Source organism: Euprymna scolopes, chromosome 41, assembly GCF_053919585.1.
Source record: "Euprymna scolopes isolate OS-2025 chromosome 41, ASM5391958v1, whole genome shotgun sequence".
Lineage (NCBI taxonomy): Eukaryota > Metazoa > Mollusca > Cephalopoda > Sepiida > Sepiolidae > Euprymna > Euprymna scolopes.
Window position 1 is genome coordinate 47,633,392 of NC_136522.1, and position 12,500 is coordinate 47,645,891.

A 12,500-nucleotide genomic window follows, 5' to 3' on the forward strand; every position below is an offset into this window, starting at 1 on the left:
TGATACCAAATCTATGTTAGTGATACCAAATCTATGTTAGTGATACCAAATCCATGTTAGTGATACCAAATCCATGTTAGTGATACCAAATCCATGTTAGTGATACCAAATCCATGTTAGTGATACCAAATCTATGTTAGTGATATCAAATCTATGTTAGTGATACCAAATCTATGTTAGTGATACCAAATCTATGTTAGTGATACCAAATCTATGTTAGTGATACCAAATCTATGTTAGTGATTCCAAATCTATGTTAGTGATACCAAATCTATGTTAGTGATACCAAATCTATTTTAGTGATACCAAATCTATGTTAGTAATACCAAATCCATGTTAGTGATACCAAATCTATGTTAGTGATTCCAAATCTATGTTAGTAATACCAAATCCATGTTAGTAATACCAAATCCATGTTAGTGATACCAAATCTATGTTAGTGATACCAAATCTATGTTAGTGATACCAAATCCATGTTAGTGATACCAAATCTATGTTAGTGATACCAAATCTATGTTAGTGATACCAAATCTATGTTAGTGATTCCAAATCTATGTTAGTGATTCCAAATCTATGTTAGTGATAGAAGTACAATGAATAGAAGTAATAGCATAGTTTCACATTCACACACACAGATAATAAATCTTCATTAATATTAGAAGTACAATAAGTCAAGTAATAGAAATAATGGTAAAGTTTCGCCTTCAGACAAAAAGATTCCAAATCTTCATCGTTGCACCATAAAAAAATATCTCAATAAAATGTGTGCTTAAACGTTTGGTGTCAAGAAAGATAATCATATAAATAAGTGAAGTAAAAAAAAAAACGAAAGAATGAAACTGATTTATAATTAAAACCAGCTGTGGAAGGTTCGAAGGGGTCGGTTTCTTCTCCTTCCTATGTCTTCTGAATTAGCTCAAATCTACAACGATATGAATCACGCCTTCCAAATTGAACACCTGTTTTATGTTTTGCAGGTGTAAAAAATTTTAATTGCTTACCAGAAAGGAAGCTGGTGTTGCCTCTTTGACGAGAGAACCATCACAATTAAGCTGTATATTAGAAGCAATAATAGGGAATTACTTCAAAATGAAATAACTACAAAAAAGAAAGAAATTGGAATGACTTCAAAATGAGGTCACTACAGAAGGGAAGAACGTAGAATGGCTTCAAAATGAGGTCACTACAAAAGAGAAAACACGGAATGACCTCAAAATGAGGTAACTACAAACGGGCGGAACGGGAAATGACTTCAAAATGAGGTCACTAAAAAAGAAAGCGGGTAAAATGACTTCAAAATGAGGTCATTACAAAGGGGAAAAATGTGGAATGACTTCAAAACGAGGTCACTACAAAAGGGAAGAGCGGGGAATTATTTCAAAACGAGGTCATTACAAAAGGGAAGAGCGTAGAATGACTTTAAAATGAGGTTAGTACAAAATAGAAAAACTGGGAATTACTTCAAGATGAGGTCAATACAAAAAGACAGAATGCAAAATGACTTCAAAACGAGGTCATTATAAAAAGGAAGAACGTAGAATGGCTTAAAAATGAGGTCTCTACAAAAAGGGAGAAACGCAGAATAACTTAAAAATGAGGTCTCTACAAAAAAGAAAACTAGGAAATGACTTCAAAATGAGGTCAGTACTAAAGTAAAGAACAGGGATCACTTCAAAATGAGATCACTACATGAAAGAAAAACGAAGAATGACATCAAAAGGGAAGAAAAGTGAATAACTTCAAAATAAGGTCACTACAAAATGAACGAAAATGTGATGACTTCATAATGTGGTCACTACAAATGGGGAAGAACAAGAAATGACTTAAAAAGTGGGTTACTAGCAAAAGAAAAGAACGGTGAATAACTGTAAAATGAAGTCACTACAAAAAGAAAAAATGGAAAGAGGAGGAAATGACTTCAAAATCAGGTCACTACAAAAGAGAAGAACGAGAAATTAATTCTAAAATGAGGTCACTATAAAAAGAAAGACCAAGGAGTTAATTCTCACATGAGGTTACTACTAAAAGAAAATGCGGTCACTAGAAAACGAGAAGGACAGGAAATGACTTCAAAATGAAGTCACTACAAAATGGAAGAACGGGGAACGGCTTCAAAATTGAAGAACGGGGAATGACTTCAAAATGAGGTCACTACAAAAGGTAAAAACGGGGAATGACTTAAAATGAATTCACTATAAAAAATGGGAAACGTAGAATGACTTAAAAATTAGGTCATTAGAAGAGCGAAGAACAGAGAATGACTTAAAAATGAGGTCACTATGAAAGAGAATGACGTGGAATGACTTCAAAATGTGCTCACTACATAAAAGAAGAACGGGGAATGATTTTAAAATGAGGTCACTACTTAAAAGAAAAACGAGGAATGACTTCAAAATAGGGTAACTACGAAAGGAAGAACGGAGAATGACTTCAAAATGATGTCACTACAAAATGAACAGAAAAGAAAATAATTTCAAAATAAGGTCACTACAAAAAGAAAAAAAAGAAATGACTTCAAAATGAGGTCACTACAAAAGGGAAGAATGGGGGAAAACTTCAGAATGAAGTCACTACATAAAAGAAAAACGAGGAATTTCAAAATAGGGTAACTACGAAAGCGAAGAACAGGGAGCGCCTTTAAAATGAGATTACTACGTAAAAAAAAGAACGAGAGATGACATCAAAATGAGGTAACTACAAAAAGGAAGAAAGGGAAATAACTTCAAAATACAGAAACTGAGACATATGAATGTGAGAATTATGGTTTTCCTAAACAGTTGACTTCATTGTAAGTAAAAAAAAAAAAAAATTGAACTTAGATCGAAACCAAAACCAAAAGGCAGTGAGTGAGGTATGATAACCATTAGGCCTGCTTGACACGATTTAAAAAAAATTCTTAAACTTACTTATTGTTAACATAAGTAATCTGTAACATGAACGATTCATGCATGCACATTTGGGAAACAGTTGACAAATAGATAAAAAAAAATCCGATGACTCCTGCACGTATTAATTTTTTAGTTTTGACCCTTTAGCAGACCCTTTCTTTGGATGAAAACCAATTTAAAAAATTTCCACATGTCTGAATACCCTAAATATCAAATTTTAAGTCCGTAGATCAAAATTATGTTGAGAATTATCCTCACACACACACACACACACACACCACATTCTCACTTTTATAGATATATAGATTGCATAATATCGAAATAACTGTAGTGCAATATGTGCACATGGAAAGAAGACCTGCACTTACCTCTGATTGGCTTTCTTGAAGCCGCTATCTCGTAGATTAAGATTCGGCTAATATTCTATTTGTGTAAACCATACTTTTTCTGACACCCAACAAACTCACACTTTGTCCAACTCACTACATCTAAAACAATATTAATTATAGCATCAAGAAACCAGTTGAAAGTTTGTAAATAGCCGCTGCTATAACCAGAAAACACATATCTCAGAAGTTAGAATGTCACGATTTCTAGAAAATCTATAATACTGTGGAAAACATTGAGTAATCAATAATTTCCTTAACATTCAACTGCCACGATGTTGCTTACAAGGAAATGAACAAGACTGCCTAGAAGTTCATCTTAAACTCAACCTTGGACTTCACAAACTACTCCTTGCCAAATTTTCTATCGTAGACGGAAATTTCATCAGAAGATCTGATCATCACCTATTCTCATGTTTAGAATATATTAAAAAAAAACCTTGATATCATAAAAACCATACTTTATCCCTGCAATAGAACTAAAAAAAAAAGTGCTCTACTGAGCTAGCCCTTGTGCCGTCCAATTTGTATAACAAATGCCTTATTGCATCTTGTTTACTTTATCGCTGGAAAATTGCCTCTGTGGTACCAAAGTTTTCCAGAGCTCTGATGAAAGGATTAACGCGAAAAATTATCGCATAATTAGCCTCCCCTCACTCTTTGCTAACATGCTTAAATCATTAATCACGCTAAAAATAGTTCACCATCAAAAACGCTAAACTTCTTTCTGACTAACATTATGGATTAAGACAATCTAGGTTAACTGTAGATGTCCTTACTGTCATCTCTGATCATGTATAGATTGAATAAGGCAAGTGAACGAAGGGTAGTAGTCTTTGATAAGGTCCGGCATGAAAGTCTTCTTAGGAAAAGTTATTTGTATGCTAATATATATCCGAACAATGAGATGAGTTAAATCACAGATTAATTACTCTTGTGGTTTACAGTCTTACAAAATATTTTTGGGCGGAAATATTTTTATATAAGACAATTTCAGCCAAATAAAATAGCTCAACATACAAGATAGAGAAAAGTTAAATTTGTAGGTTTTATATTTAATCTTTTTTGCAGTAAAATATAAAATTTAAAAAAAAAAAAAAATTATTCTTATTATTTGAATTCATCGGACTAGTGTTCTCATCTTGAGTGTGATTTTCACAACGTTTCGGTCGATGTAACCTCCGACCTTTTTCAGGTTTATCTTGTCGAATGTTTCTGTTCACAAGTGGTTAGAGTACTTGGAAAAATCAATTGTAAAAAGTGATATTCTCCGGAAGGTTGAAGGTTCAATCCTCAGTGTGGGCGACCAAAAAATACAATTGCGAATTACTTAGTTTACTATCCAGTCATGGCTGATGGAACAAGAGCACATTACCTCCGTGAAGTAAATAAGGGGTTCTGCTCACAATTTTGTCCAAATTCCCGAGTTTGACAGAAACATTCCTGAATTTGACAAGATACACTTGAAGAAGGTCGGAGGTTATATCGACCAAAATGTTGTGAAAATCACAGTCCGATGAATCCAAATAATACGAATAAACAAACCTCATCTCAAAAATTCAGAAACGTCAAAAAATTATTATTTGAACAAGAATACATGACATTTAAAGTTTTTCTTAATCCATGGATTTTCGATGTAAGGCTCATCTCTTCAGAGAAAATGTCTTTTATAAATATTTCCTTATGGATAAACATAATTCTACTTTTTAGCGCATACATTGAAATACATTGCAAATTAATTAAAAAATATTTTAAAAGGAACAAAGAAAAGGACATCATTGATGATACGTCGTAAAAATTTTATGCACGATTTTATCGCTTTTTACATGTAAGATCTGATGGTTATTTATCTATTTTTTATTAGCGATTCTGGGATATTTAATTGTTATGCTCACCTGGGCGTGGAGGGAGTTACCTGCTCTTTGTTTACTTACGTCGCCCCTTTTGGGGGAGGGTCGTTTTGTTTTATTGTTATTATTATTAATTTTATTTATTAAATATTTGAATATTTTTTTTTTATTCAGATATTATTATTAAATATTTTTTCCGAGCATAAAAGTTATTCATGAACACGTGTTTCTATTGCTTATTTATTTGCATTTTGGGTTTGTATTACTGTACACATAGATTCGAAAAAGTTGTAAAAAAACAAATATATAACAAATAAATGTTATCAAAGGCAAGATAGATTACTTTTCTGCCAAACTGGATATATTTTTCGTGTTTTTATTCAATGTAACATGTTTATTCAGCTCAAAAAACATACAGTGTTTACCGATGTATTGGAACATTCAAGATGGTGTCTGATTCTCTCTTTAACACGGTAAGTGTGGGAAAAGGTGTTATAAATAAAAAACCGGATAAAATACTGTTAAAAACTTGCTCAATATATGTTACCGTGACATAGGTTGACATATATTCGGCGGGTTTTTAATAGTATTTTGTATAGTTTTTTATTTATAACACCTTTTCCCAAACTTACGGTGTTAAAGAGGGTGTGAGACGCTATCTTGAATTTTCCAATACATCGGTAAACACTGTATGTTTTTCGAGCTGAATAAACATGTTACATTGAATAAAAACACAAAAAATATATCCACTTAGGCAGAAAAGTAACTTATCTTGTCTTTGATAACATTTGTTATATATTTGTTTTTTGACAACTTTTTCGAATCTATGTGTACAGTAATACAACCCCTTCTTTTTCATTTGCAATTTATTGCTTTTTCTTTTTTTGTTAGCGATTCTATGGTACAGATCTTACATTTAAAAAACAAACACGTGTTCATAGATAACTTTTATGCACGGAAAAATATTTAATAGCTATTTTAATAAGAAATATTCAAATACTTAATAAATAAAATTATATATATACATATATACATATATATCGGACACAATAGGAGTGGAAAATGAATTCACAAAGACTATACATTGGAAAATATAGAATGAGTCATTTATTTAATAAGAGTATACATGCATTTAGTTGGGAGAAGGTATTTCGAAGCCTAATACTTTTCATCGGAAGAGTAGAAAAGGTGCTAGATAACATAATGGGAATGTGATGACCAGCGATGGAGTTATCATCAATAAAGTTTACAGAAACGAGAATAGAAGAGAAACCTCGTTTCTGTAAACTTTATTGACTTGATAATGTAATAAAGTTCATACTTAACTTATTCTATTATATATATATATATATATATATATATATATATATATATATATATATATACATTAATGAATTAATTCAGAAATCATATATAAAAGTAACATATATATATATATATATATATATATATATATAAGTAATGTGATTGATAATTTAAAATTTAAAAATCAAATTATAATTAAATTAAAAATCCGTTTCATAAGAAGGAACAACAACAAAATCAATTATCTGTACGATCGTTTCGGAAAACAGTGCTTTTTTATTGTGGTAGACATCAAGTTACGGACAATAATTATTACATATAGTTTTTTAATAAGCAAGGTCTCCTCGTCAGCAAATTTTTAAGGGTTTTTATTAAATTTAAAAGACACCATAAATAAACCTAGCATTAAAAGTAAGGCAAATGTATCTGAAAAAAATTGAAATAAAGGTCTGGATTTAAAATTTATAAGAAAATTAATATGGGTTAGAGATAGAAAAGAAATAGAGTAAAATATAGATTTGAATTTAAATTATAAGTTTGCTTTAAGTACCACATTACAAATATATACATGCATATATATGAAAAAATAGACACATATATACATATACATAGATATACAGGTATATACATAAGAATATAGGTACCTATCGAGCTTATTATATATCTAAATTACAACGAGCACTTTCTCTTTCCTGTATTTTAATTAAACTAGTAATTTCACTGTTACATTGAAATACACTCAGCTCTTTAGACTATTGTTCTAATCTCCTTTAAATATATATATATATATATATATATATATATATATATATATATATATAGTGAGTTAGTAAAATATATATGGCAATTCAGCTACACAGAATATTCCACGTTTCATTCACACTAGAATTTGCCAGGCTTACGATGCTCCTGACCCACTTCCCATAGCAGTAGAGCAACGAAACTTGGCACAGTCTTTCTCTACATAGAAACCACCCAGAGTTATGCATTTCTCCCATCGTTTGATGCAGCTCTGGAGACCGTTTTTGTAGAACACCCCAGGTTGGTCCTCCAACCACGACGTGACTTCACAAATCAAGGCTGCATCATTTGGGGAACGCTTTCCTTTCAGAAACAACTCCATGGCTGGGAAAAGGTGAAAGTCAGAGGGTGCAAGGTCAAGAGAGTAGGGAGGATGGGAAAGGATTTCATAACTACACGCCTGTGCTTCTGATCTGGCAACATGCGAGTTGTGGACCAGAGCGTTGTCCTGCAGGAGAAGAGTACCTATGCTGATCTTGCTCCACCTCTTGATTTTGATAGCTTCCCTTAATTTCCTCAAATGTTAAGCATAATAGTCTCCTGAAATTGTGGTACCCTTTGCTAGGAAATCTGTCATAACTACTCCGTCCTGGTCCCAGAAGACTGTGAGATTGACCTTGCCAGTGGAGGGCTGCACCCTTGCCTCCTTTGGAGGTGGTGAGTCCAAGTGCTTCCACTGCATTGACTGGGCTTTGGTCTCTGGATCATAGTGATGGACCCAGGTTTCATCCTGTGTAATCAGTCTTTTGAAAAACTTTGACTCATCTTCTTGGCACATCTCCAAATTCATCCTCGAGCACTCAATGCATTCTCGCTTCTGGAATGGTGTGAGCAACCTGGGAATCCATCTGGCAGACACCTTATGCATATGCAAATGGTCATGAATGATAGTTTCCACAGCCTCTGTACTAATCTTGACATCTTGGGCTATTTGGCGAATAGTAATGCGCCGATCTTCCAAAATGGCAGCCTCAACTTGATGGACAGATGCCTCATCAATGGCAGAATGGGGGGGGGCGACCAGGTCTAGGAGATGTTTCCACAGACTTCCGGCCATGTTTAAATTCACGATGCCAGCGTTTTACAAGGTCATATGATGGAGCATTATCACCATAAGTTTCTTTCATTTCATCAAAAGTCTCCTGTGGTGTGCATCCTTTCAAATACAAAAACCGGATCACTGCTCGACATTCAACAGGCTCCATTTCACACCTGACTCTGTTCAAACACCTGTAAAACAGAAACCACAATTAGTTCAGAGCTGTAATTTGCCACATATCACATAGAGATATAAATCATTGCACATGCAAAATTTAAGCTAGATCAGAAAACTGGAAGTGGGTCAGGGGCATTACTTATTGCACGCCCCTCGTATGCAAAGAGTTGTTGTAGTCTCACGTTTTTATATACACATATTCTATTGAATTTTTAGTTAGCCAATCAGCTTCCTGGTTTCCACCGCTCCCTTCCTTATCAACTAATGTCCAGAGTTTTTTTGACAAAAGTTTTTATTAACATTCCTTTCCCATCTCGACACCACTTTCAAGTTTCTCGCCATGGTCCATCTCACCCTGTGTACACTTTTCTCTTTCCTCTGACCACATGCCAGCCACAGCTGGCCCATTCTCGTCCTTAACTTTACACATCTATTTTCTTCAACGTCAGCTTTTTTTTTCCTCCCCGAGCACGTGGTGTCCTTATTCTCTTTTTCTTGCCGCGCCAAATCGCGCACACTTCATGATTTGCATATGCACGTTTTACAGCTACTGTTGCCACTAATCTCTTTGCAAGTCAGCCATCTTTTGCTGCTGCTGATATTTTCTCATGTGCTCATATGCACTATGTTATAATATGTCCTACACTGTCTTTCAAGCTTCAACTTCTGCCTCATCACTGTAATGTTGTATCCCTGTGCTTGGTACACAAATACTTTGTACGGAATGTAGCTGGGATGAAATTAGTGCAGTTGTACTTTCTTAACTAAAATACCCTCGACTATTCCGACTATCAGCAAAATCTCATCTGTTTACCATACTGGTCCTTCAGATGCCAGAAATGTTTCTACTCTAACAGCTTCCTTCCTCGGACCACTTACTTTTGGAATTCCCTCCTTGCTCCCCATTTCTCTAAGGTTGGAGCTTCACTAACAGTGCAGTGTCTATTAGTTTTATGACTGATTTTTTGGCTCCTGTCTAAAAGTGAGAGACTAGTAAATGTACCAGCCCGAATGTATCAATACTTCATGCATGGGCGAACATTATTATTTAAATAGCATTATTTTTCTTTATATTTGTGATCTGGTCATATAACGGACATAGTTGCAAGCAATAGTTCTAAGTACCTCCCACTTCCACTTTCCCAGTGAGCACAAAAAAAGAGAAATCGACTGAAGATGTTTATCCTGGGTCCCCAAAATCAACAGAGTAATGATCCGATCCCGGTTGATTATGCGGTGAAGTTCTGTGCAGTTCTTGGAGGTTCACCCTCCCAGGCTTTGAGAAGGGGTTAGTTTATTGCTAATCGCCTAGGCGCTCTTACCGAGGAATGCCGACAGGTATGCCCAGGCACTTTTTGCAGGTCAGAGTGCCTCTCCTCGGGGGTGCTGACTTCTCAATCTCACTTTCTGAGCCTGGTGTCACAGTTCTTGCAGTGGGAAAGAACTAAATAACACGAATGGAATCGAGCAAAGACGGAAAGGCAGAGGCTTAGCTTGCCAGTAATCTATCTTGCTTTTCCCCACCTTCATAATGTAGTAGTGTTTTCTCCTAATGCTTTGTTGATGTAATTGTCAACTTGAATTGAATTCTGTCCAAGCTTGGATTGATATTTAAAAATAGCTTTTACTTCTATGTCAGCTATTCTGATTTGGTGTTTATAGTTTTTTTTTTTAATTAAGCTTAATTATAAATACATTATTATCATATCTGCAAATAGATACCGTGAAGCTATTAATTTTAGATATTATAATTAACATACCTGCAGACATTTCATGGAAAAATGCGGAGACTGTGTCACCGTCCATGCACACCAGCACACTTTAGACTTTCTAACCACTTCCACATTACAAACCACAGGTACCGAGCATTGTTGGAGAATGAAATGGTTCTTATATATTAGATTAGCAAGGTTATCCAGCGTTACCCAGGTTAGTGGGATGAGAAGAAAAGACAAGACCTGATGAGTAATTTCTATGGGTACATTTTGTTAATTGATTATCTCCCCTTGCAAATGGACTGTTTGGAGTTTTAAAGCTACATGTCGACAAAGGAAATAGTCTATCAGACATGTGTGCACAGTGTGATGATGTATGAAAGTAAAACCTGATAGTGTGAGTTGAGGACATGCATTGCATGAAGAGAAATGATATGAAATAATACGATGGATGTGTAATGCAAGTCTTTAATACAAACTTAGATGACCTGAGTGCAGAAGACGTCGCTGGTATGGCCACATTGAAAGAATGTGTGAGAGTTATTGAATTAATCTTCCTTTAAAAATAATTCCAAAACATTTTCAATGTAGCTTCATAACATTAATAAATTATAAATAATGAAGTTGACCCACATATAAAGTTGTATTTATTAAAACCAACACACACACACACACACACACACACACACACACACACATATATATATAATACACATTTTTTTATTTTACGCTCATCCGTATGCAATTATGTATTGCCACTTTTTCAATTTTTAGATAAGGATTCATATTACTTGAATTCTTCGGTCTACTGGTTTCATATTGAATGTTATTTTCACAATGCTTCGGTTGATGTAACTTCTATCCCGTGGCATAGTGGATAAGTACTTGGTAAAATTCAGTTGTAAAACTTACACTCTTCTGGAAGTTGAAGGTTCCAACCTTCTTCACATGTATTTTGTCGAACTCGAGAATCTTTCTGTGAAACTTGGGAATCTGCATAAAATTTTAAATGGAACCTTTTATTTAGCATGCTCTCGTTCTGTCAACCATGATTGAATGGAAGTCCATAGTAATTTGCAGTTGGGTTTTTAAGTGTTGCTTGCATTGATGATGGAACTTTCAACCTCCAGAAGAGTGTAACTTTTACAACTGAATTTAAACAAGGAGTTTATCCACTACGCCATGGCTATATTGACCAAACTGTTGTGAAAATAACACTCAAGATGCGAACAGTAGTCTGAGGAATCCAAATATTACAAATAATCAATCCTCATCTCAAAAATTCAGAAACGACCTCAAAGAAGTTTAAACTACTGGGAGGATCAGAGTGTAGTGTCTGTTCTGATGCTACACTCAAGTAAATTTGTCATTAGTAAATTGAAGGGAAACCCTTCTACGAGGGGCGTGCAATAAGTAATGCCCCTGACCCACTTCCCATAGCAGTAGAGCAAAGAAACTTGGCACAGTTATTAGTCTTTCTCTGCATAGGAACCACTCAGAGTTATGCATTTCTCCCATCGTTTGATGCAATTCTGGAGACTGTTTTTGTAGAACACCCCAGGTTGGTCCTCAAACCACGACGTGACTTCAGAAATCAATGCTGCATCATCTGGGAAACGCTTTCCTTTAAATTCATGGCTGGGAAGAGGTGAAAGTCAAAGGGTGCAAGGTCAAGAGAGTAGGGAGGATGGGAAAGGATTTCATAACTACATGCCCGTGCTTCTGATCTGGTGATATGTGAGTTGTAGACCGGAGCTTTGTTCTGCAGGAGGAGGGTACCTATGGTGATCTTGCCCCGCTTCTTGATTTTGATAGCTTCCCTTAATTTCCTCAAAAGTGAAGCATAATAGGCTCCTGCAATTGTGGTACCCTTTGCTAGGAAATCTGTCATAACTACTCCATCCTGGTCCCAGAAGACTGTGAGCATGACCTTGCCAGTGGAGGGCTGCACCCTTGCCTTCTTTGGAGGTGGTGAGTCCAAGTGCTTCCACTGCATTGACTAGGCTTTGGTCCTGGATCATAGTGATGAACCCAGGTTTCATTCTGTGTAATCAGTCTTTTGAAAAACTTTGACTCATCTTCTTGGCACATCTCCAAATTCATCCTCGAGCGTGCGACGTGTTCTCGCTTCTGGAATGGTGTGAGCAATCTGGGAATCCATCTGGCAGACACCTTATGCATATGCAAATGGTCATGAATGATAGTTTCCACAGACCCTGTACTAATCTTGACATCTTGGGCTATTTGGCGAATAGTAATGCGCCGATCTTCCAAAATAGCAGCCTCAACTTGACGGACAGAAGGGGGGGGGCGACCAGGTTTGGGAGATATTTCCACAG

The 12,500-nt window shown here is 35.2% G+C and overlaps 1 protein-coding gene and 1 long non-coding RNA gene across 13 annotated transcripts in view; one reads left to right on the forward strand and one right to left on the reverse strand.

Annotated features, from left to right (window-relative positions):
- Nucleotides 1–12,500, forward strand: part of LOC145266513 (liprin-beta-1-like) — an 840,289-nt gene that overhangs the window by 184,683 nt on the left and 643,106 nt on the right. The window lies entirely within an intron of this gene.
- The window catches only part of LOC145266516 (uncharacterized), a 292,036-nt gene that overhangs the window by 15,492 nt on the left and 264,044 nt on the right, over nt 1–12,500 (reverse strand). The gene's annotated exons all lie outside the window — the stretch shown is intronic.